We start from the raw sequence: 26,866 nt of genomic DNA, 5'->3' as shown, positions 1-26,866 counted from the left end.
AGAAGATATCAGGATCTGGAACAATTAGGAATAACTCTACTATCCTTCATTATGAAATCAAAATGGCAGCTAAAGAAATACGGCAACAGAGAAAAGGCCTAGAATGGAAGCACACAAATGTGGTTTTCAAATCCCAGCTCCACCACTTCCTAGTGCAATGGGAATAAATACTCTCCTGTAATAAGGTCAATATAAAGATTGTGTAAGTTGCTGTGTATATGGCATCTAGCAAAATTTCAAGCCTTTTGGTAAGAATGCAACAAATGAGATTTATCTTACATAGTAGACACTGTGTATTGGCTTCCTTTTATCCTATCTTCCTCTACTATGAGAACATGAAGAGTAAAATGCTTGATTTTTTAGCCTCCCAATGACATGGTCTAGGCAATGAGAAATAGGAAGATGCCTTTAGAAAACTGTCCATCCACAGATGAAAAGTGAATGCCTTGCAAGGAAAAAACCTTCCCTCTTTGTCCTGCCAGGATGCTGAAATGATGCCAAGAGGAATAGCAGCCATTCTGAGAACATGAAGATGAAATCCACATGCTAAAGATAGTGGAACAGAAAGAGCCTGGGTGCTTACCAACCTCTCTTTTAGATGCTGCGACAGCCCTGCATTGCCTACTTCCATCCTTACTTTTATGTGAAAAAATAAACACATTTTAGGTCACTATTTGTTGGATTTCTATCATTTGCAGCTGAACATACATTTATCTGACACACTTTCCTCACCATCTGCCAAAGCCTCTTGTGTTTCCCTAGATTATGTAAGACACATATCAGATAGTCACACTGCTCATCGTCAAAAAGCCAACAACTAATTTTTTAGAGTTAATGGCTCAATGTTCTCCATAGGTAGGCCTTAGGACATAAGGTTTAGGTGAGAAGGTATGAATCCTTCTGCCCATTAGCAGCTAGTTGGAGAGCTAGCTAGTTGTGGAGTAGAATAAAAACTCAGGGTGACTTAGTTAGATTTGAATCATCAGTGAGAACACAAGCCACTATGGAACATGGGAGTATTGTATAAATGGAAGAGAGACAGACAGGCCAGATTCAAATTCTGGAATTGCTACTCTAACAGTGACCATGAATAATTACCATAAATGCTTGAGACCTCAGTGTTTACCTCTGTAAAATGGAGATAGCTCTTACCATCTTGGGTTAAAGCTGAGATCATGTATTATCTGTAAGACAACTATCACAATGACTAGGAATCATAATAGGTGAACCCCCAAAATGGCTATAATGATGACTATTAAAGACAGTCATAAATAGTAGTCTGGAATTCACTTAACTGCTATTTGAAGGACCTACTATGGGCCATAGAGCAAAGAAAAAAATTGTGTTCCTGCCTCTCTACTTTCCACCCACCTGCTCCTACCATAGACCTGATATTAACATGGAGAAACAGAATGCACAAATGACAAATCAATCGATCAATCACCTAAGAGAGTGAGAAGAACTCAGAAGAAAAATAAAGAAGGGTCCAGGGACTGCAAGGGGAATGAGGCATGAGAAGTCAAGGCTGGGAAATCATCACAGTTAGTAGACAGTAACCTTTGGACTTTAGAACAAAAGGTGTCTCCCCCATTTTGCTTCATTTTGCTTAAGGGAAGACAAAGGACCAGAGAACCACGAGTTTGGTTGAACTAACGTAGGGTGATTTCTTCTGAATCTCAGACCCAATCAGAATACAAATTCTTGTCATTCAAAACAAATTTAATGTATACACAGATGTTATTCTATATTTTTACAGGTCCAAATACTAGATAGCTAAACATCCTACCCTGGCCCCCTTTCCTCATCCTGGTACAGCCCCTACCTCAATAGGTATTCAACTGTTTTCTTCAACACTCTGGCATTAAATGTGAGGACTTCTCAGAGGCTCAGACACAGAAGAGAACCTGAGACAACTGGTTGCAAAAGGGTATTAAAAACATGCTCTTCCATTGTGTAAAACGTTTCTAATTATTTTAGTAAAGGGGATGCTGTTTTCCAAGATCCCATGCTCCACAGGGATAGCATACTTTGCTTTATTTTTGGAGGAAAAAAAAAAAGAAAATGCAAAGCTGAACTGTGCATATATTTTTGTTGTTGTTGCTCAGACAAAGCTATTTCTCTCCTTTTATTTCGGCCTGTTTCTGTCCAGTGAGATGGCACCACTGCTGGCAAAGGCCATTCCCTTTTCACCAATGTGGTCCTACCCGACTCAGCAGGGCTACACAATATCGACTTGAAAAGTAATTAAGATATAAGTATTCCAAAAGAGAGCACGTAGTTATTTAGAGTCGTTGGACACCATTCAAATGGAAAGATCTATGGAACACAAGGGCTGAGAGTCGTCATGCCGGTTCTCCCCCACTTCTCACATTAAGAAAAAGGACTAATTATAAATCTCCAGCAAATATGACCTGGTAAGGAGTTTTCAAACAAAAGCCTGTACCGGACGGGATATCTGGCAGATCTGGGCACTTGTTTTCCCTAATAACCATTAAAGTTGTTCCTAGTAAACCATTTTACAGCAACATTAGAAATATCAGAGTTTACGTTTTCGTTAATGAATTGCTGCGGAATGTTAGCGCTGCATCACGTCTCCCAACGACTCCTGATCCTCGCTTTGTCTCCCTTGTGCTCTCCCCCCACGTCCCCCTTAACATTTCATTTCCAATGACACGTCAGCCGTCTTTCACCAACCTCAAAGGAAAGTTGAATGCAGGGCTCACAAAGTTAAGCTGACATTTGCTCCCTTCCAATAAAAAATATTTAGTCCATTAAACATAAATAGCTGTCATTATGATACATGGACTGAGTGCAAACCTCCCGGTTCCCTCTGATGTTTATTACATCCAAACAACTGCAGTGCCTGCATGTTTTCAACTTTAGTGTATTGATTAAACTTTTAAATGGCTGCCATATAACCCAGGGACAGCGGGAAGATTAATTTGCGTCAATGTTCATCTGTAATTCATTAGCCATTTATTCTTTACAACCACATGGGCTATCAAGAAGATGCAGGCCATTTTTCACTCGGCACAGGCTGAGAACAGATTCTGAAATTTGTGCTGCATACAAATAAGTTCCCTGGGCCTGGCCAGTTAAACTGCTTGGCTTTTCAAAAGTTGAAGTCGGGGAAACAGCAGCAGGGAAGAGACATTAAAAGCTGGGGATGGGGTGGGGGTGAGGGGGGTGGAAATCATACATCCTCGGGGTGCTCATGGTTTAACTGAGTTTGTCCACTGTCTTCTCATCCATGGATTATGGTTTCTTATTTCAGTTGGATTAAAATAACAGAAATGTGTGTCTGAGCAAAGGCCATAAATAAAAGAGGTCGCTTTTTCCTATCTCTCCCCCTCCAACCACCACCCCCACTCCTACCCCAACCCTGTTCTAGTATCTCCTAAAATGCCGTTTCTGGCAGAAAACTCCACAGAGAGTGGCCGTGGAGTAGAAAAGTGCATAGCCCCAGGAACTTGGATTTGTACTCAGGGATGGTGGTGTTTGAACCAACCCTTCCCAAAACAGTGGAATCTCAGTCGGCCTTGAGCTGGGAAGGTGCCCAGCTAAAGAGCGGCCTGTTTCCTGAGGGAAGAGGTAGGCCATCTGGCTTCTCCGCGTGCCCCCCTGACCCCCTTGGCAGAACACAAAATGCATATTAAAGGCATAAACGGAGCGAGCACCCTGGTGAAAGGCCCTTCGACACACAAGGCGCTTGGGAAGACAAGGAAGAAGGAGTCCACGTGCACTCAGGTCGGGGCAGGAGGAGAAGAAAGCACACGAGGGAAATTTTTCTTCATGAGGATGAATAATTAAAGTGGAGAGCTGAGCGTCCTGGCCTCACTGTGGCTAATAACTGTAATCGTGAGAGGCAAAAAATCAATGGTCAGAATGACATCTGGGGAAGAGGGCTGGCAGGTACCCATTTGTGGGACGTGTGAAAGCCAATGTGCAGATGCCCAAGGCGACAACTCTTTTCTCTGGTCTACAGTGTCCATAGAAATCAAAGGCACCAGGCTCGCTGGTAACCTTTGGTAACCAAGTCCATGAAAGCCGACAGAAGAGGACTTCGGGAGAAGGCTGTAAATGACTCATTCCTAACATAACTGCTCAGGCTGCTTACAACCAAGAATGAAAGGGAGCCCTCCACAAAAGCCCCCATCTGGAGCCCTTCTCCTCCCAGCCCAGGAGTTACCAACACTAAGTAAGAGTCCACAGCACACAACTCCTTTTCAGGCCCTTGGGGGAAATGGGTGAGGTCAACACACATCATGGAGATGCAGCTTGAGGAGTGTTATTTGGCTTGTGGATGTGACATGGAAGTGTCAGAAAGAATGCACATGAATTGTAGAAAAAGAGACTGGATGAGACCTCAAGGTCATTAGAGACAGCCCCCTGCCAAGTCCACTATCTGCCAACTTTATCTACTATTTTCATAGTTATAAGGACACTTGGCGTTACACCTCAGAGGAGTTCAGTAAATATTTGTAGAGTGATTGATTAGTTCAACCTAAGCACACAGATTCATTCATTCAACCATTCAACAAATGCTTATTGACCATCTATTAGATTCCCCACACTATTCTAGACCCAGGATAAAATGGGGAGCAAGCATAGATGCAAACTTTTGTCAATAGGATACATTTGTCACAGTTGACTCTTACTTTAATTTGGAGTAAAGGGACATTCTAGAATCCCAGGGCCTCAGTGTTGGGAGAACCAAGGCCATGTTCTTTGTTTGGCTTTCTATGGGGCAAACCCTGAAAATGGTGGTGTTTAAACAGCTTGAACCTTATGAATTAATTATATAAGAGCTAGAATAGAATAAGTCTGACGTTCTGGAAGAATTCAAAATACGTGTTTACTGAAAATTTCAAATAATGCTGATTCCAAAAATAAGTATAATTTCTGTAAATTCCAAAAATAAGTATTCTTTCCAAAAATAAGTATAATTTCTGTAGGAAAGGTTAGGGTAAGAGTTTATTTTTGGAGGCAGGACTGAAAAAACCTGCTGCTGGCCAATAGCATCTATCATTATTGAACTTGGATTTGAGGAACAGAGAGAAATTTTATAAAGGTTTTGATCAGTGAAGAGCAAATAGTGAAGAAAATTATGCCTGCTTTACTTTTTAAAGAATATTGTGAGGCATAAAGAATAAACAAAAATCACTGCCTCTAATTTCATGCAAGGACCTTATAATTTCTTTGGGGAGACAAAATTAACACATTAAAACTAACACATGATCACAGAGAATTAAGGGCAAAAGTGTTTAACATGCTTTTTTCCCCCTGTCTTAAATAATCAATGGTAAAACATTTAAATAATCAATAGTAAAATCAAAGCTGCTAGGGTACCAAAACTTTCACAAATTGTTGCGTGAAAGCCACCTGATAACATATATCAGGAGCTTAAAAATGCTCTTACCTTTCTTTCTCTCCATCCCAATTCTTGATATCTGTTCTAAGGAAATAATTCTCCATGGAGAGGAAAACTAGGCAACAAAGATCTTGGTTTACTTTTGCAGAGCTTTTTGTTATATGGAACAGAAAGTAAAGTAAAGATTAAGTAAATAATAGTACACTAACTCTATAGAACACCAGTGGCCATTAAAATAGTAATAATAAATACAATGAAACAACACAGAAAAGCTTTAATCTATGCTAAAGTAGCCTACAAGACTGTAAGTTCTGTAGGGTTACAACTATGCACTCATGTTAAAAATAATGTAATGGCGTATATACAATTCATAACAGGGAGTTAGAGCTATACGAAATATGTCTTCTCTCTTTATCAAATGTTCTATGAGTTTGTCTTATTGCTTTTATAATTAGAAAAAGTTCTAAAATGTTTAAACTGTGTAAGAGATTATAAAGGCTATGAATATTGGAAGAAAGCTCCATGCTCGAGAAGCTAGAGTTCAGCCTTTAAAAAAAAAATCCCTTAAAAAAATAGATCATAATACACAGAGAAGATGAGAGAGAAAAATATCTTTGGCAAAGAATATTTTCAGCAAAGGCTGGGAGTTTGAAATGTGCATGGCCTGAAGCAGGAATAATGAAGAGACTTGTCTGGCTAATGTAGATGAGATGCTCTGGAGAAACAATGTCAGATAAATAATATTGGACACATTTTTTTAAAACTTTCGTTGTATCAGAGTGGAACTATTTCTTCTCTGCATCCTCCTTTCCAAACCAATAGTGTATTTCTTACTTTAGAATCCTACCTTGGCTCTCCCCAGGTTTCTATGGGTCAAGTGAAATTAAAAATAATATATCATTGGGATCCCTGGGTGGCGCAGCGGTTTGGCGCCTGCCTTTGGCCCAGGGCGCGATCCTGGAGATCCGGGATCGAATCCCACGTCAGGCTCCCGGTGCATGGAGCCTGCTTCTCCCTCTGCCTGTGTCTCTGCCTCTCTCTCTCTCAGTGTGTGCCTATCATGAATAAATAAAAATTAAAAAAAAATAATAATATATCAAAAGGATTGGTTAAGTTTGTAGTTTGTTACTTCAGGAAGTGACTCTGCACTTCATCTTAGTTAATCAAAAAAAGCATAGTTGAGACTGTTTTAAATACAAGAAAATGTATACAATGTTTATACATTTTTTTAAAAGTATTTAGCAACATGGAGGAAAAAAGAAAAAGCAGCAGAATGGGGTGGGTGATGAGATCATTACCCCATAAATAACGAAGCTACAATAATTAAACAACATGGAACTTGGAAAAAATGGAAAGGAGATTAATGATACAAAATAGAAAGCAAAGAAGTAGATTCTATCATAAAGGATTTTAGACTAGGATACAGTTGACATTTTATATCAGTGAGGAAATTAAGTGCTGTTTAATAAATGTTAAAGGGACAAAATGAATTTGCAATCCTAACCAGATAAATAGTCAAATGAAACAAAACTAACTGTACAATACCAATGACAAAAATTGATTGGGGCTCTCCAATCTCTAGGGATATGAATAAAGTCAAAGGAAGAAATACTAAAGTGAAATATTGTCAGAGTTAGCCTGTGAAAAGTTAAATGCCTCTGCATGTTAAAACACCATAAAAAAATAAAATCCAAATTATAGGCAAAAAAATACCTTTTATCGTCTATGACAAGGGGTTGCTATCCTTAAGTTTAGCAAATATTTCTTACAAATCAAATGAAAATTATTAACATCTCCATAGGAAAATGGATAAACAATAAAAATAATTGTTTGTAACGTAAAATAAAAATAGTCAGTAAATGTACTGAGTATGTTCAGCCTCACATGGTATCAAAGAAATAAAAAGATAGGTATTTAATTATTTTTAAAAATTACAATATCTAGTGTTGGTGATCATGTAGTAAAAGGAACCTTATCACATTCTGTTGGTTAAGAGTATAAATTGACACAGCTTTGTGGGAAGGCTGTCAATGCATTTCAAGAGCTTTTAAAAAAAACCTGAAACAAAATGCAAATTATATTACAGCCAGACAACATGCATATGACATCATGTTTTTGAAATTTGTTAAACTTGCTTTTTAAGTTATGATGTGGTCAATTTTTAAAGTGGTCATTTTTTTCCTATATGCTTCAGAAGAATATGTATTCTCTAATTGTGCACAGTTCTACATATGTCCACTAAAATCAGCTTAATCATATCAATTTTCTATATCTTTACTATTTTTGTCTGCTTTACCTATCACAAATTGAGAGAAGTGTTTTGAAACATGTAACTATTATGTATATTTTTCTATTCTTTTCCTAATATAAATACTTGCTTTGGTTTTATATGGTATGAGGCTATGAGAGTACATCGATTCTAAGGTACGCTTTTTTCCCCACATTTAACATCAGTCCTCTACATTATTTCAAACATTCCTTCCGGGATCATTTTGTTTTGTTGTCTACTCAGATACTTGCTGTAGAAGTTCTAGTAGTTGACTATATGGGTAGCAAGTTTTTCCCATTTTGTCCATATCAATATTTCTTAATTTTGTACTCATTCTTGAAAGATAGTTTCACTTCTAACATAGGCTCCTATTTCTTTTTTCTTTTCTTCATATTTACTTTCTAACATTACTCTGAAAATATAATTTCAGTGTTTCTTGGCTTCCATGTTGAGGCTAATAAATTTGCCTTCTGCCCTCAAAGACTAGTTCTTTGTAGGAGATTTTTTTTAAGCTATTTATAAAAACTTCTCTTTCTCTGTGGTACTCTGCAGGTTTTTTTTTTTTAAGATTTCTATTTATTTATTTGAGAGAGAGAAAGTGAGGATGAGGGAGAGAGAGCAAGCATGACCAGGGTAGAGGTGGGGGCAGAGGGAAAGAGATAAGCAGATTCTCCAAGGAGCAGGAGGCCTGACCCTGAGATCATGACCTGAGATGAAGGTATACACTTAACTGACTGAGCCACCCAGCTGCTCCTTCAGGTTTTTTGTTTTTTTAAAGTTTTTATTTTAATCACTCAATGCTCATCATGACAAGTGCCAAACTTAATCTCCATCACCTATTTCACTCATTGCCCCACCCACCTTCCCTCTGGTAACCACCAGTTTGTTCGCTATAGTCTAGTGTCTGTTTTCTGATTTGTCTCTTTTTTCCCCTTTGCTCCTTTGTTTTGTTTCTTGAATTTCACATACCAGTGAAGTCATAGGGTATTTGTCTTTCTCTGACTTATTTCACTTAGCATAATGCTTTCTAGCTCCACTCATGTTGTTGTGAATGGCAAGATTTCATTCTTTCTTATAGCTGAATAATATTCCCTTGTGTATATATATGGCACATCTTCTTGATTGATTCATCTATTGATAGATACTTGGGCTGCCTTCATATCTTGGCTATTCTAAATAATGTTGCTATAAGCATCGAGGTGCATGTATCCCTTTGAATAAGTGTTTCTGTATCCTTTGGATAAATACCCAGTAGTGTGATCGCTGATCATAGGGTAGTTCTATTTTTAACTTTTTGAAGAAACTCCATACTGTTTTCCACAGTGGCTGCACCAGTCGGTTTGCATTCCCATCAACAGTGCGTAAGTGTTCCTTTGTCTCTACATCCTTACCAACACTGTTGTTTCTGGTGGTACTCTGTAGTAGTTGTTGTTTGTCTTGTTTTGTTCTTGAGAGAGAGAGAAGGTGAGAAGAGGCAGAGGAAGAGAGAGAGAAGGAATCTTAAGGTGTGTGTGAAGCCTAATGCGGGAATGGATCTCACAACCCTGAGATCATGACTTGAGCCGAAATCAGGAGTCAGATGCTTAATCAACTGAGCCACCCAGATGCCCTGATACTTTGCAGTTTTAATAACTTTGTTTACATATAGCTTTTAAATATTTATCCTGCTTGTTCTACCATCTGCTTCATAGTTTCATGTCTTTTATCATTTTGAAGAATTCTCAGCTATCACCTCTTCAAGTACTGTCTCTCCTGTCTTTCCTCTATTCTCTCTGGAACTTTGACTTGCTGAATGGAAAACCTTCCCATATAACCTCAATGTCATCTGACTTCTCAGATTTCCCATAGTTATTCCTGTATTGTATTCTGTATATGTTCTTTAGATCTAGTAATTTACCAATAATTTCCCTCAGTGACCTAAGCCAGTTAATCTAACTGAAGATTTTTAAATCTATACAGTTGCATTTTTACACCGAAAGTTTTGGATGAAACGTTTTCAAATCAGTTACTTTTAGAGTCTCTTACTGCTCTTTTCTGTCTTATTCCATCTTTATTTCTTTAATCATTTCATACAAATTTATTTTATCAGACTGTGCAAAACCCAGTATCTTATGTTCCATTGGGGGTTTAATCTCTTTCTTTGCTAACATTTACTCTAAAGTGAGGTTTTGTGGAATGTTTGGTGGTTTCTGATTATGCACTATTTGCTTTTCCTTAACCTGTGGAAATCTGAACAGCCTAAACTCATGACCCTTCCTTCCAAAAGGATCTGTGCTATAGACCTGTTATCCCTTGATTAAAATTCAAGGATCCACACTTACTTAATAAAGGAGCTTTTGGTTCATATCCTCTATATTATGGTACCTCCAGGCCTTTATATCCAAATTCCAGTATTGAGATTTGAGGCAAATACTTGCTTCCTTCACTGATTCAGCTCAATGTTTTACTTGATTCTCCCACTTTGGTGATATTTTTCTTTTTCTAGCTGACCCAGAAATGTATTAACAATCATGATCTAGAAATAAGATATCTTAAAGAGGATAGGTTTTCAAGGTGCCTACTCTGCCATTATTTCTAATATGCATTCATTATTTTAAAAATAACCTGGTATGCCCCGAATGTGGGAGCTGCCAAATATATCAATCAATTAATAACCAAAGTGAAGAAATACTTAGATAATAATACACTTATACTCGGTGACTTCAATCTAGCTCTTTCTATACTCGATAGGTCTTCTAAGCACAATCTCTCCAAAGAAACAAGAGCTTTGAATGATACACTGGACCAGATGGATTTCACAGATATCTACAGAACTTTACATCCAAACTCAACTGAATACACATTCTTCTCAAGTGTACATGGAACTTTCTCCAGAATAGACCACATACTGGGTCACAAATCAGGTCTGAACCGATACCAAAAGATTGGGATCATCCCCTGCATATTCTCAGACCATAATGACTTGAAATTAGAACTAAATCACAACAAGAAGTTTGGAAGGACCTCAAACACGTGGAGGTTAAGGACCGTCCTGTTAAAAGATGAAAGGGTCAACCAGGAAATTAAGGAAGAATTAAAAAGAACATGGAAACTAATGAGAATGAAGATACAACTGTTCAAAATCTTTGGGATGCAGCAAAGCAGTCCTAAGGGGGAAATACATCGCAATACAAGCATCCATTCAAAAACTGGAAAGAACTCAAATACAAAAGCTAACCTTACAAATAAAGGAGCTAGAGAAAAAACAGCAAATAGATCCTACACCCAGCAGAAGAGAGTTAATAAAGATTCGAGCAGAACTCAATGAAATTGAGATCAGAAGAACTGTGGAACAGATCAACAGAACCAGGAGTTGGTTCTTTGAAAGAATTAATAAGATAGATAAACCATTAGCCAGCCTTATTAAAAAGAAGAGAGAGAAGACTCAAATTAATAAAATCATGAATGAGAAAGGAGATATCACTACCAACACCAAGGAAATACAAACGATTTTAAAAACATATTATGAACAGCTATACGCCAATAAATTAAGCAATCTAGAAGAAATGGATGCATTCATGGAAAGCCACAAACTACCAAAACTGGAACAGGAAGAAATAGAAAACCTGAACAGGCCAATAACCAGGGAGGAAATTGAAGCAGTCATCAAAAACTTCCCAAGATACAAAAGTCCAGGGCCAGATGGCTTCCCAGGGGAATTCTATCAAACGTTTAAAGAAGAAACCATACCTATTCTACTAAAGCTGTTTGGAAAGATAGAAAGAGATGGAGTACTTCCAAATTCATTCTATGAGGCCAGCATCACCTTAATTCCAAAACCAGACAAAGACCCCACCAAAAAGGAGAATTACAGACCGATATCCCTGATGAACATGGATGCAAAAATTCTCAACAAGATACTAGCCAATAGGATCCAACAATACATTAAGAAAATTATTCACCATGACCAAGTAGGATTTATCCCCGGGACACAAGGCTGGTTCAACACTCGTAAAACAATCAATGTGATTCATCATATCAGCAAGAGAAAAACCAAGAACCATATGATCCTCTAATTAGATGCAGAGAAAGCATTTTACAAAATACAGCATCCATTCCTGATCAAAACTCTTCAGAGTGTAGGAATAGAGGGAACATTCCTCAATATCTTAAAAGCCATCTACGAAAAGCCCACAGCAAATATCATTCTCAATGGGGAAGCACTGGGAGCCTTTCCCCTAAGATCAGGAACAAGACAGGGATGTCCATATCACCACTGCTATGCAACATAGTACTGGAAGTCCTAGCCTCAGCAATCAGACAACAAAAAGACATTAAAGGCATTCAAATTGGCAAAGAAGAAGTCAAACTCTCCCTCTTCGCCGATGACATGATACTCTACATAGAAAACCTAAAGCCTCCACCCCAAGATTGCTAGAACTCATACAGCAATTTGGTAGCGTGGCAGGATACAAAATCAATGCCCAGAAATCAGTGGCATTTCTATACACTAACAATGAGACTGAAGAAAGAGAAATTAAGGAGTCAATCCCATTTACAATTGCACCCCAAAGCATAAGATACTTAAGAATAAACCTAACCAAAGAGGTAAAGGATCTATACCCTAAAAACTACACAGTACTTCTGAAAGACATTGAGGAAGACACAAAGAGATGGAAAAATATTCCATGCTCAGGGATTGGCAGAATATTGTGAAAATGTCAATGTTACCCAGGGCAATTTACACGTTTAATGCAATCCCTATCAAAATACCATGGACTTTCTTCAGAGAGTTAGAACAAATTATTTTAAGATTTGTGTGGAATCAGAAAAGACCCCGAATAGTCAGGGGAATTTTAAAAAAGAAAACCATATCTGGGGGCATCACAATGCCAGATTTCAGGTTGTACTACAAAGCTGTGGTCATCAAGACAGTGTGGTACTGGCACAAAAACAGACACATAGATCAGTGGAACAGAATAGAGAACCCAGAAGTGGACCCTGAACTTTATGGTCAACTAATATTCAATAGAGGAGGAAAGACTATCCATTGGAAGAAAGACAGTCTCTTCAATAAATTGTGCTGGGAAAATTGGACATCCACATGCAGAAGAATGAAACTAGACCACTCTCTTGCACCAGACACAAAGATAAACTCAAAATGGATGAAAGATTTAAATGTGAGACAAGATTCCATCAAAATCCTAGAGGAGAACACAAGCAACACCCTTTTTGAACTTGGCCACAGTAACTTCTTGCAAGATACATCCACGAAGGCAAAAGAAACAAAAGCAAAAATGAACTATTGGGACTTCATCAAGATAAGAAGCTTTTGCACAGCAAAGGATACAGTCAACAAAACTCAAAGACAACCTACAGAATGGGAGAAGATATTTGCAAATGACATATCAGATAAAGGGCTAGTTTCCAAGATCTATAAAGAACTTATTAAACTCAACACCAAAGAAACAAACAATCCAATCATGAAATGGGCAAAAGACATGAAGAGAAATCACACAGAGGAAGACATAGACATGGCCAACATGCACATGAGAAAATGGTCTGCATCACTTGCCATCAGGGAAATACAAATCAAAACCACAATGAGATACCACCTCACACCAGTGAGAATGGGGCAAATTAACAAGGCAGGAAACCACAAATGTTGGAGAGGATGCGGAGAAAAGGGAACCCTCTTACACTGTTGGTGGGAATGTGAACTGGTGCAGCCACTCTGGAAGACTGTGTGGAGGTTCCTCAAAGAGTTAAAAATAGACCTGCCCTACACCCAGCAATTGCACTGTTGGGGATTTACCCCAAAGATACAGATGCAATGAAACTCCAGGACACCTGCACCCCAATGTTTATAGCACCAATGTCCACAATAGCCAAACTGTGGAAGGAGCCTCGAAAGATGAATGGATAAAGAAGATGTGGTCTATGATACAATGGAATATTCCTCAGCCATTAGAAACGACAAATACCCACAATTTGCTTCAATGTGGATGGAACTGGAGGGTATTATGCTGAGTGAAGTAAGTCAATTGGAGAAGGACAAACATTATATGTTCTCATTCATTTGGGGAATATAAATAATAGTGAAAGGGAATATAAGGGAAGGGAGACGAAATGTGTGGGAAATATCAGAAAGGGAGACAGAACGTAAAGACTCCTAACTCTAGGAAACGAACTAGGGGTGGAGGAAGGGGAGGAGGGTGGGAGGTGGGAGTGAATGGGTGACGGGCACTGGGGGGGGGGCACTTGATGGGATGAGCACTGGGTGTTATTCTGTATATTGGTAAATTGAACACCAATAAAAAATAAATTTATTAAAAAAATTAAATGTACTTGACATTTTCCAATTTGAAAATAAATAAATAAATAAATAAATAAATAAATAAATAAATAAATAATAAAAATAAAAATAACCTGGACTCCTGATTAGTGGAAATGATTCAAAGCAAAATATGCCCTCAAATAATGACAGTTAACCAATAAAAATTCAAAAAAATTTTTTGATAGACACACTGATTGGCCTTCCAATTTATCTTCTAGAAATTTAGCTTAAGGAGATATTCAGAGAAATGCTGTGAAATCTGGGTGGCCTATGGAGTTGCAAGAACAAACCCTTCCACAGTCTCATATTTTAAAATTATTTTAATTACCCAACTTAATAACCGTGGGTAAAAATTCCGTCCTAAGTGAGATGGCTTCATAGAACAGGAACAGATACAGCAACAGCATAGTATTTCTTACTTCTCAGAGTCCGAGAGGGACATAGTTAGTAGCTTGGGATATATGTATCCAGGGAAAGTATTAGAAAGCTCCGTTTTCCTAGACTCCTACCCTTTTATATTAAACATTTACATAATCATTCCAGAAGGATCCATCACAATGTATACTTTTCCATTTATGAGAATTTTTACAGACAGTACAGTTATTGTACTTGAACAATAGCTTTATCTCTATAGCTTTCTAGAAAGACTATTTCTTTGGATTCCTGGAAGATGCGTGCACCAGAATGGTTGTTACAGCAGTATTTGTAATGGTGTGATGAAGTATCTTACTCTATTTTTGATATTTGATCACTGGAAGTTTATAGGCCCCATTCCTCTACTTTCTCTTTTGCCCCACCTCTGGGCAAGCTAGTAAGAGAGCCCAGATGCTTCTTTCCTTGGCACCAGAAGGGAAGTTCAAGTCGTGCAAACCTTGGCCCACATTTCCCTGGCACAACTATTAACCACAATGAAAATGAAAGCCATTTGCCCATTCAAAGAAGCCAAATGGACCAGCTTGAATGCCTGCCTCCCTCTCTGCAGAAAAATCTCATGATAGGAGTAATGAATGTCTTCATACCCTCCTAGTGCATGTATGGTATCATTAGTCTTGAAATGGGATTCAACTTTGGGAAGGGTTGGTTGATTCTAACCTCTGCTGAACAGCCACAAGATAATTGATCCTGTGAGCAGGATGGTCTAGCTGATGACTACCATCATCTGGAGAACTTTCTTCTTTTGTTTGTGGCTTGCTACCAGGCTTTGCTGTCTATTGACTAGTGTGCATTTTTGAAGCCTGCTAGCTACCAACCACTTTGAGATGTATTTGCTGAGTCCCACTTAGCCTTTCTTATAGATTTAAAATCTAGAAATCAATGTAGGTCAAAGTTTCAATATTGGCTTTTAGAGACAGGAATGGGAATTGGGGTTCTCCTTAAAGTAGCCTTAAGTCCTATGTCTCAGCCCAGATCTATGTTTGTGCTTCAGATTACATTTTGTATCTCAATTTCCATGAACCGTGTGACTCATGCTAGGAACAGAAAAATAGCTGAGACCATTGACTATCTCTCAATCAGGCATGGACCATGTTCTATAATTAGGGGAAAGACAAATATTGATACCTATGAAGTATACAGGCCCAATGGGTGCTGATATAAAGAAGAACAATCACCTCAGGGTGTGCTGAGGTCTGTACTCCTAGAAACAGATTATTTACTAGAACCCTATGAGGCCATAAATGTTGTTGCTCCCTATGCCTCTGCCACCAAAAACAAACCTGATCATCATAGTTATAGGAAAATAATGCTCATTTACCATATAGCACAGACCCCAATTTAAAAAAATATGTATCTTGAATGCTTTACCCTCACACTTCTTAAAGATCAGAGGATATTGAATTGACCCACAAAGACTCTATGTTCCATCACATTGAGTGATGTGGCTTATCAACATGAACCCTGCTTAAGCTACTGTCCCTATATACAATAAAACAATTGCTGTAGTGGCAGTGGGGGGGAGGTGGTCCTTAACATTGGTGATATTGAATGGACTCTGGAGGAAAAAGAAACTTATATAAATCTGAGCAAGAGAGAGAGAGAAACCCCAAAAGCATATCCATCAAAAGAAGGTGAGGGGCAGTGGAGAAATGAAATAGAGGTCTACAACTTGACCTCATTATAAACCCAAAATTTACTAAAAAAATTCAACAATAGAAAAACTAGAAGGGTGTCTATTTCAGCCTGAAAATGAAAGGGTGGAGAACCATTTACCATTCAAATGGTCCTCAAAAGGAAGCTGGGTATCAATCCTTATATCAGATAAAGTTTATCCCAAAAGCTGTAGTAAGAGATGAAGAGGGACAAGAAGACCTAACAATCATGAATATTTATGCCCCTAATGTGGGAGCAGCTTTTGTGTCTTTAAAACAGAAGTTTTACATTAACTCTAATCTCTGCTGAGCTGTACAAATTGGCACAACTTCATGGTCTCAGCTGATACTGGGACTCAAACTACAATTATACTTGGGTCCTTCACTAAATTTAAAGGCACACCATACTCTTAAAGGAGTTATTGAAAGTAAAATAAAGGACAAACAGGTATACTTCATTGTACCCACTATCCTGCTGTCTTATCTAAATTTCCCATGGTCTTAGCACCATTTCTTTAATATATTCCATAGTGGATATGGACTCTGACATAGAAAGTAATACACTGAATCAAAATGAAATCTTTGATGCTTAGCTTCCATGAGACCCATGGAACCAAAATGAGAGCATTCCTCCTGGGTTAAAGTAGTTAATATGGCCTAATATAGATGAAAACAAGGCCTAGAGAAATTAAGACCTTTTTTTTTTCTTTTTACAGAATGTACTTTAAGGAAGAGGTCATTGTTTCTACTATCCTCTCACTTAATAGTGATATTGAATATCATTATTTTTCCTTTTGTTACTTGTACTTGTGGTGTCAGAGTTAAAAAGACTTTACTAACACAAGGTCATGAGGACCCTACTCTTCTGTTTTCTTCTAAGAGTTTTATGGTTTTAACTCTTACATTTAGGTCTATATATAATCCATTGTGAGTATATTTTTGCGTATAGTATAATGAAGGGGTCCAACTTTATTCTTTTGCATGTGGCAATACTTGCTGAAAATAATACTTTCCTCATTGAAAGCCTTAGCACACTTAGTGAAAATCAATTGACCTTAAATATAAGAGTTTACTTCTGGATGTCTACTTCCTTTACATTAATCTATATGCTTATCCTGTGCCAATATGTACTTCATTACTGTCACTTTGTAGTAACTTTTGAAGTCGATAAGAGTCTTAAAACTCAATCTTCTTTTTCAAGATTGTGTCTTCTATCCTAGATTTTTTGCATTTCTGTATGACTATTAAGATTAACTTGTCAATTTCTATAAAAACAAGCTGGGATTTTGATAAGGATTGTATTAAATCTGTAGATCAATTTGAGAAACACTGTCATTTTTAATATTAAATCTTACAATCCATGAATATAGGATGTCTTTCTATTCATTTAGGTCTTCTTTAGTTTTTCAATAATTTTTTGAGTTTTTGGAGTGTACATTTTATATTTCTTCTGTTATATTGATTCCTAAGTAATTTATACTTTTATATACCATGGTTAATGAAATTATTTCCTTAATTTCATTTTTAATTATTCGTTGTAAATGTATAGAAATACAGTCGGCCTGTATGTATATTGATCTTGTACCTTGCAATCTTGATAACTCACTTATTAGTTCTCATAGATTTTTAGTGGATTCCTTGGGACTTTCTAATATGTAAGATCATTTGACTCCAGCATGTGGCTGCTGACCACTTTCAGACCCCATCCTTCTCCTTTCCTTTTTGCCCTAAATCTGAGCAAGCCAATTAAAAAGCTCAGATAATCCTTCCAAATCCCACAGACTCTATACTGTACATGGAAATCTTCATGCCAGCCTACACCTAATCACAATAAAAACCAAAGCCACTTTCCCTTTCTTCACTCAAACCAAGTATATAAGCTTGAGTGCTTGCTCTGCTCTCCCCAGAAAGCCTCATGATGTAAGAAACAAATGTTTCCATAGTCTCTTGGGGCATGTGTGGCATCATTAGTCTTGACATCTGAACCAATTAGAGGTAAGGGAATATTGATCCCACACTTTGTGGGGCAACCACAAGACAAATGACAAAAATAGAAACAATTCAAACATCCTACAACAGGGACAAGATTAAATACAGCCATTACAAATGATATATTTGGAAATTATTTGGTAATCCTGGAATATGCTCATGATACACTATTGTAAGAAAAGCAATAGAAAAATGTGCATGCACTATAATCTCAACTTTCACTTAAAATATATGTATACACATACATGGGTAGAAGAAATACTTGTCACTGGGTGACAGGATTGCAAATTTATTTTTATTCCTCATAATTTTATATATTTTTCAAATTTTTTATGAAGAACATTTATTATTTTATCATTAATAAGAACAAATAGGGGCCAAAATCCTACCAAGGAGTCATAGGTTTAATTTAAAAACATTTGGGTGCCATATGTATATGTATATATTATATCTTCTTTATCCATTCATCTATCAGTAGGCACTTGAACTACTTCTATATCTCAGCTGCTATAAATCATGTTGCAACAAACATAGGGATGATATATTCTCTACCCTATGATCCAGTAATCACACTACTGGGTATTTACCTACCCAAAGAATACAAAAACTCTACTCAGGTTTCTCTAATTCCGCTGTTTCCAGGTTTCCCAAGAAAGCTGCAATCAGACATACACTTGAAAACAATAATAAAAGGTAGATCCCTTCCTATTTTATAGTCCTAACAATATCTCAAGTTTTTTCAAGGCATATAGTATTCTTCATGAAGTCATTATTTATTCTCTAATGCTTCCTCACTTTGGACTTAATTCTTCAATAGTATCAAATGGCCTTTAAATCCCATGCCTGGCATGCTTTCACACCTCTGTGTCCCTTGCCTGGCATGCCTTTTCCTTTTTGCACCCCCTCATCTTCAGACCAAGTATTTCTCCCAATACGTTTCTGGATTCCTGTTCATCCAAGCAGCATCTTCAGTTACTTCCTATGTACCATCACTGCATATTAAATAAAACTTCATGGTAGCACTTGCCACACTGAACTGAAGTAACAACTTGCGTAGTGAAATAATATTTTTGAAATGCTTCCTTGGACCACTTATCCATTGGTCTTTCATGCTATCTTCCTCTCATTCTGTGACTTTAACTCTGTTTTTCTAATTCCTGGAATTTCTGTGAAGCTTCTCATCATGCCGTGCTGGGAGGACAATGTAAGCAAGGTGGGTAGAGGTTATAGATTCCCTCATTCCTGCTTTATCAAGAATAGTTTTGTTTTTATCTACTGGACAATCAAGTCTTCAAAAAAATAACCCATTGGATGACAGAGCTCAATAGTTATAAAAACTTGAACTCCACAGCTTAACTTAAAGAAGACTGGACACATACAATATGAGGTATGAAAGGGCAGACCTAGTAGGGACATGCAGACAGGAATTTCCTCACAGATGGGATAGTGATTGACACTGGCAAGGTAGGTCACATCTGGGGACACAGACTCTGAAAGACCTCACCTCAATGATGATCATGAGCCATTCATTTGTGTGGTAGTATTTCAGAGCTAGAAGGGATTATAAAATTATCTAATCTATCTTCATTCCTGTACAGGTGAAGAATGGATCCCTAGAGAATTAGAGGGCTTGCTTAGGTTAACTGGCTACTACACAATTTCATGGCAGTTAGAGGATTGGAATTTGATTCCTCTGGACTCCTTATCTGTGATCTCCCTGCTACATTGACTCAGTTTACATATAAGATCTGCCCTCTATATGATTCTCTGGAAAATGTGGTTACCAGCTGAAGGATTTCCGTCATCATCACTCATGTTGCTGCCTTCTGACAGGGAAGAAAATTACTTTAGCATCCACCTCTTTAAAAAAATATGCCACAAGTTTGCATCTGACCCTTTTAAACATCAGGTGATTTGAGACATTCAGCTACTTTCACAGCCTAGTTGGAGCATGCTGGTCTCAACCTTAGCTCAGAGCTCTCTTTTTGATCACTGTTTAGCCTCCAGTGCACACTTGAGCTTGTGTCCATGTATCAGCAGTAACCAGGATGCTTGCCCACCATGAGGCCAAAAGGGGATCATCCCAGGAATGAGATGGCTCATGGAAGTCTGATTTCATGCAGGCAGCCTCAATGTTTTCCAGTGAAATTGCCACTCTCAGATCTTTCCCATGCAGTGATCCTGCAACTATCATTCAGGCGAAGAATAAATTGATTGTCACTTCCCAAAATAACCAAAGCAAGCATTTTGTCAGAGTTGCATTTATCATCCTATAACATTTTTTGAGAAGTTAGGATCTTCCAAGACTTTTGTTTGTTGGTATGCACACCCAGCCCACTGTGTTGTTGGGAAGTCCCCTTATCAGTAACATTTCAAGAAATGCTGGAAAATGATTAGAAACTAAGGTTGCATGATGTTTTACAAAGTAAGTCATTGTTCTCTGCTTCTCTTTGGTAAAGAAAGATCAACCCCTCAACCCTTCATCACTCATGTCCAGGGTATCAAATACATTTCATCTGATTGGTTAATAGCCATCTAGGTTCTATCTTGAAAAAGATTCTGAGGTTCTGTTTGGGATAGGGAAGGAGTGACATAATAGTTTGGTGATGTACCATGGCCTGGGGTACAGGAAAATAACTAGCAAATTCCCTGTATGGTTTTCATCCCCACCTATGGAAACCAATGAAACTATAGCCAGAGGAGGAGATGGAAAAAGGACCTACTTATTCATTCTCTGGAATTTCAAGTTAGGCTTCTAGATTCCCCTGGAGATAACATTGGCCTCTTGGCCTTGTTTTGTTCCACTCTGCCTCTCTTCATATTCTCTGAATAACCCCATTCTGTTTTGTAATCTATAGAAAAACAAGACCTGCATAGATCTTAGACTCTAAACGGGATGGAAGCCACTTTAAAATATATATTTCTCTTGAAGATTTTAGAAGAAAAGATTCCAAAGACATATGTCCTTAGCTCATACCTGGCATATCAAATTTGATTATGAGGCAGATATAAAGGTCTTGAATGTAGAATAAAGATAGGCCCATGGGCCTTCTCTAGACCTACAACTTGACTGCCAAGAAGTTCAGTCATGTAGTTCATGGTAGAAGTTTCTCCCTCTCCTCCATGACCCATGCAAAGCTTTCCCCAGCCCTTCCCCAACCCCACCAGTTCAGTCAACCTCATCCATTGCAGTGGTTCTCAAAGATTGCTTCCTAGACTAGCAACAACAGTATCATGTGGGAAATTGTTAGAAATGTAAACTCTCAATATTATTTACTCACTTACACTCTGCTTACTTATTCTGCTCATACTTGGTCTACATACTCTCACTCTTACTGAATCAGATTCTCTGAAAGTAGGGCTTAGCGATCTGTCTTTAAGAAAACCAAGTGATTCTAATGCATGCCAAGGTCTGACAACAAACAGCTCACAGTACTAACAGAATTTTCTGTAATGATAGAAACCACGTCTTATGTTTGTACTGTACAATATCATAGCCACTAGCCAAATGAGGCTATTGAACACTTGAAATATGCAAATAAGGAAATGAATTTTTAACTTTATTTATTTTTAATGAATTTAAATGTAAATAAGTATATGTGCAAGTGGCTACCAGATTAGACAATATAGCTCTAGGATAGCAGCATTTAAATACCTAGAATTCTGAGAATTTTATGAAAACTATAAAACCCGTCTTAGAAAAAATGCACATATTCTAATAAACAAAATTTGGTAAACAATTTTGGAAGTCCAAGGGAGTTGCAGAGCATTCAAGGGAATCTATTAAGTATCCACCCTCAAAATTTCCAGCAGCAGAATTTATAATTTATAGGTTGTAGTTAAACTGTTAAAGCATTTCTATGTATATCATGTGGAACTCATTTTCTAGACCAATGAAAATACAGATTTATGTACAATGAATTCCAAGAGAAATGTTCAAGATTTTTCCCCAAAATAGCAAACCAATATTCCAGACCTAGAAGTGGCTGTGATGCTAAACATTAGGAACCCCAGCAAAGTTGAACAAATATGTTAAAACGCTAATTATGCCTAAGATCATCTGTCCCCAGCATTATATATTCTTCAATTGTTGTCAATGGTATGTATTGCAAAATTTATCAGGTTAATAGGTTAGGAGACTTAGTGTAGAAGTGTCCATACTTCTTCGGTATCTTGTAGGATGGAGGCTACCTTGCCATGGAACACTATCCTCTTTTATAAGGAATGATTTTCATGTGGAAGGTAATTTTTGTCTACAGAAATCTCTGTAATAATTTCTGATGTACAATGAGTGGTCCTTAACTATACTCTACATTTCAGCATCCTCACCTTCAATGTTCTTCTATGACACTGAAATCCTATCATCTTTGATAGCTCATCTCAAATATCTCCTCTGTCCAGCACTGAGATTTCTATTTTCCAAAATCTTATACCATGCATCTTCCAAAATTCCAGCACTTGTACCATTCACTTGAAATTTTATCATGTTCTCACATGTTCCTGCAGGGGGAGGGGCTTTTAATATTTTTTTAAAATATTTTTTAACCTGCACATATTCTATCTCAGTGCTCAAAGTAGGTGCATATAAATACTTGCGAATGAATAACCCAATTCAGATTCAACTAGTATCTGAGTGTCCACTATGAGACAAATATTGTGCTATTTCCCATGTGGCCTTCCATTTATTCACCACCCCAACCCTGAGAGGAAAATAGCATAAGATTCATTTTAAAGATAAATATATAAAGGCTCAGAGATATTGAACAAATTTTCTAATCCCAGTGTGAAATTAAATTTAAGCATGAGCATTAGAGTTTAAACACCTGAGTTCAGATAGCAGCTCTGCCACCTACAGCTGAGTGACACTGGATATGTTATTTATGTCAAATATGAGTATGCCATTTATGTGAAATATAAATAACAGTTCTTTCATTTAAAAATGCAGCTTTTAATTATACCTAACTCATGGGAAGGAAGTAAAATAATACTAATGCTTAGAATAGTGTCCAGACTATGGCTTCTAAATATCTTCATTTAGTAAAAGTTATCAGGTTTCCTTGGAGAAATGGCTGACTCCAGGACTAGGGCAAGAAAACTATAAGATACGCCTGGGACAGAAAATAAGGAACAGCACAATAAATTATGGGAATATGTCAAAAAAAGATACAAGAGTCAAATGGAAGGGTCTTCAATTGGGCAATCTTAATTCAATCAAAAGATAGTGATAGTAATAAGTTATAACCCATAGAATAAAATAAGGATCTACAAAATCATAATGAAATAAGTAAATGTGGAAGATGTAATGGAAGTAGATAATCACCATTTGGTAAAACCATAGTAATAACTGTTGTAGGTAAGTACTTCCAGTGGAAGCTAAGATTGATGATAAGACTATAATGAGAAAGAGGATACCTAAGCTATTCTAATCAAATATGAATTTCCTGAATTTGTTCACGAAGAAATACCAATATATCTAAAAAATCCCAATTGAGGAATATTCCATAAAATAAATGTCCAGTACTCTTAAAAAATGTCAAAGTCTTGAAAGACAAAGAATGAGAAACTGAGATTAAAAGACACTAAGGAGACACAACAAGTAACTGCATTGTGTGGTCCTGAGTTGGACCCTAATTCACAAAAAAAATATATTAGTGCAAGAAAAGGAGAAATCTGTTTACAGCCTTTATATGAGATAATAGTATTCTATCAATGTTTTATAATTATGCTGTTGGGTTACATTAAATGTTAATATTTGGGGAATCTGGGGAAATTCTTTGGGCTAATTTTTCAACTTTTTGTGAGTTTCAAATTAATTCAAAACCAAAGGTTAAAAAACTTATAGTTGTGATATCTAGCAAAGCTCTAACAATGTGTAAATCTAAATGTCCATTGGCTGATGAATGGATAAACAAAATGTAGTGTACCTATGCAATGGAACATTATTAGGCTATAAGAAAGGTGGAAGTGCTGACATGCACTACAACATGGCTGAACTTTGAAAACATCATACTAAGTGAAAGAAGCCAGTCACAAAAGACCATGATTCCATTCATATGAAGTTTTCAGAACAGGCAAATCTATAGGGATACAAAGTAGATTAGTAGCTGACAGGGACTAGGGGTGTAGGGAAATGGATAGTGACTGCTGATGGATATGGAGTTTCTTTTGGCAGTGATAAAAATTTTCTAAAATTAGATAATGGTGACAGATGTACAACTCTGTACTATAGTAAAAACAACTAGACTTATATTTTGACTGGCCTTAACTTGTAAGGCTTATAAATAAGCTTGAGGTAAAATGATTTAGTTATTTGTTAACTGTCTTTTCCTATCTAATGGGAAATAAACAATCTCTCTCTCCCCTGGGGAAAGACCAAGGGTTAAAGGAGAATCTGTTTCAATTGTAAACACTGATGAAGATGCTAGAAAACAAGGGAAAAATATGACCCAGGGGAAAAATATCAATCTACTTAGCTTTTATAGATTTCTTCTGATTTGTCTGTTTCTTGAATAACCAATTAAAATTTTTTTTTCACCTTTCAAAGGGTTGCATTACTGCCATGAATCCTTGTTCAGCTCTCAATGTATCAGGCAGGAAGAGCTCCAGGTGTGTTTATTGCAGGTGCAAAAGAAAAAAAAAAAAAAAAAAGGACCCGACTAACAAAATATGAAAGAGATAGGGGAAAATTCTCAAGGGCTTTGCATGGTAGGCAGGCAAAGCTTATTACATATGTGGATGGCACCTGGTATAGGCCTACATTCTGTCCCTTGGTGCTTGCAGACCACTCACTATCTCTGGATGTGGAAACACTGAAGCCAGAGTGAACATCACCTTCTCTCAGGTCTCAGTGCAGCACCAGAAAGCTGAGAGCTGCCATTAATCTTGAGAAGCCTCCAAACACAGTATTTAGCTGGGATTTATGAGAGGCCTTAGAGGCTTGCTCACTGCTGGTCACAACCCCACGTCCTTGATTATTGTGAATGAAACAAAGCCAAAGAAAACAATGCTGATGGCTAAGCACAGACAGAACAAGCCCTGTGGTATCACAATCAAAACTCATAAACAATTGCTCCAATTTGCAAGCCCATGAAGCGGGCTTATCTGAAATTAATAAATGCCCAGAGAGGTCTCCTCAAGAGGAAGGTCTGATATTCTGGGAGAGAATGGAAAGGGTAGAAGGCCAAAAGGAATTGCTCTCTGAAGCTACATTCTTAACTAATTTGTTCCGAATATCCTCCAGTCATACATGTGAGAAATGACATCTGAGGGCAAGGGGCAACAGTTCAGAGATAAAACAAGTTGAAAGTATTTAAAGTACTTGCCAAGGAAAAGTACTCATCTGATAAAAATTTAGACAGGAAGGATGCCAAAATCCAGGAGACACACAACTGAGAGATGTGATGAGGTGATTGCTGCTCCAGCTGTCAGACTTGTCAATGGTGTGGAGATGCCAGATTTTAACTCAAATGCAATGTCAGCCCAATAGCTGCCTCTATTTCCCTGCATGTTTTTCATTAAAAAAGCACTAAGACTTGGTTTCAACTATAAATATACTATCTGGGGCCAGTTCAAGATCTAAATTTGTCAGTTGGTCTGTATCCTCTTCAAAAGTGGAACTGAAATAGGAAGAAGGGAATACAATCTGACACTTTTACCATCATGATACTGGAATAGAACCAGCAGGGTGTACTTGGGTTGGAGGTGTGGGCATGTTAGAAGACAAGACATGAATGGCAAGGTGGGTCTTGAATTGCCTTGGGGAAGGCAAAACTTTCCATATTTATCTTTAAGGGTCCCACTAGAAAACAGTGGTGTAAAGAGTGACAACTCATCCATAATTTTGGAATGTCAAACCAGATCAGGCTCTGTGTTATGGTAAATACTGGCCATAAATACAGGTAAATATACTTTCAATTCCAACTAAGATGAGATAAGAGGGACCAAATTTACCCCTCACAATCTGAAATAACTGTAACATTGAACAAAATATACAAAAGAAAGAGTTTTTAGTCAACAGATGTATGACAATACAGGATAGTGTGTCCTGAGGGAGGGGAAATAAAGGAAGTGATTTCTAGAATTGCACAAGTTTACTGCCTGGAGAGAATTTATAGGTCATATTAAAGGCAAAGGGGACCGAAGTAGAGCACAGAGTCCTTCTGAGTAGTGGAAGTGGATCCAGGAGGAAAAGGCATGTAAGGTAACTAGAATTCAAAGGGCAGACCACTGAAGAAGAGAAATTGAATCAAAAGAACTCCAGAAAATTTCAGAGAATCTGCCTCAATTCTTCAGCTGATCAAGGCATGTGTATAAGGCAATTACTTGAGTCTGGGAAAAGAACTGCCTGAAACAAATAAATGGTATCTAAATAGGTGTGGAAGAAATAAAACAGAACCACCTGAAAGAAAAATAAATAACAGGGAACAATCCCTCAATATTACATAAAGCTTAGAAGAGTTCATGTTCTCCACCAACTAGAATGGAAAAAATCTAGCAAATCATAGGATTTGGAGTAGAGTATCCAGAATGATTATAGTCTCAACAGTGGAACAAAATTAGCCTAGAGTAAGGCTGCTTTTGTCCCAACTAATAAAGATTAAAAGCAAGTCTTTAAAGACAGTAAGTCAAAGGGAAAAAAACCCCAAAACAACAGCACATGCACATTGGAAAAGAAGAAATAAAAATGCCTTTTTGGGAAGACAACTTTATTACCTACATAGATAACACCCAGAAGTCTATCAAAGAACTCCTAGAACTAAGAACTCCAACAAGATGTCAGTATACAAGATCGACATACAAAAATTATGTTTTCCACATAGTGACAATGAGCAAAT

General features: G+C 37.4%; 1 protein-coding gene across 4 annotated transcripts in view; it reads right to left on the bottom strand.

The window, feature by feature from the left end:
- The window catches only part of LRMDA (leucine rich melanocyte differentiation associated), a 1,018,367-nt gene that overhangs the window by 32,521 nt on the left and 958,980 nt on the right, over positions 1-26,866 (bottom strand). For 2 of the 4 annotated variants that reach the window (XR_013377862.1, XR_013377863.1), the window contains one exon: positions 5,420-5,521. The exons of the other annotated variants lie outside the window; for them this stretch is intronic. The gene's annotated coding sequence lies outside the window, so the exon portion shown is untranslated. The remainder of the gene's footprint in view (positions 1-5,419; positions 5,522-26,866) is intronic. 4 annotated transcript variants of the gene reach the window in all.

Source organism: Canis aureus, chromosome 4 (genome assembly GCF_053574225.1).
Source record: "Canis aureus isolate CA01 chromosome 4, VMU_Caureus_v.1.0, whole genome shotgun sequence".
Lineage (NCBI taxonomy): Eukaryota > Metazoa > Chordata > Mammalia > Carnivora > Canidae > Canis > Canis aureus.
The sequence above is the reverse complement of the archived record's forward strand: the minus strand, read 5'-3'. Positions and strand labels throughout refer to the sequence as shown.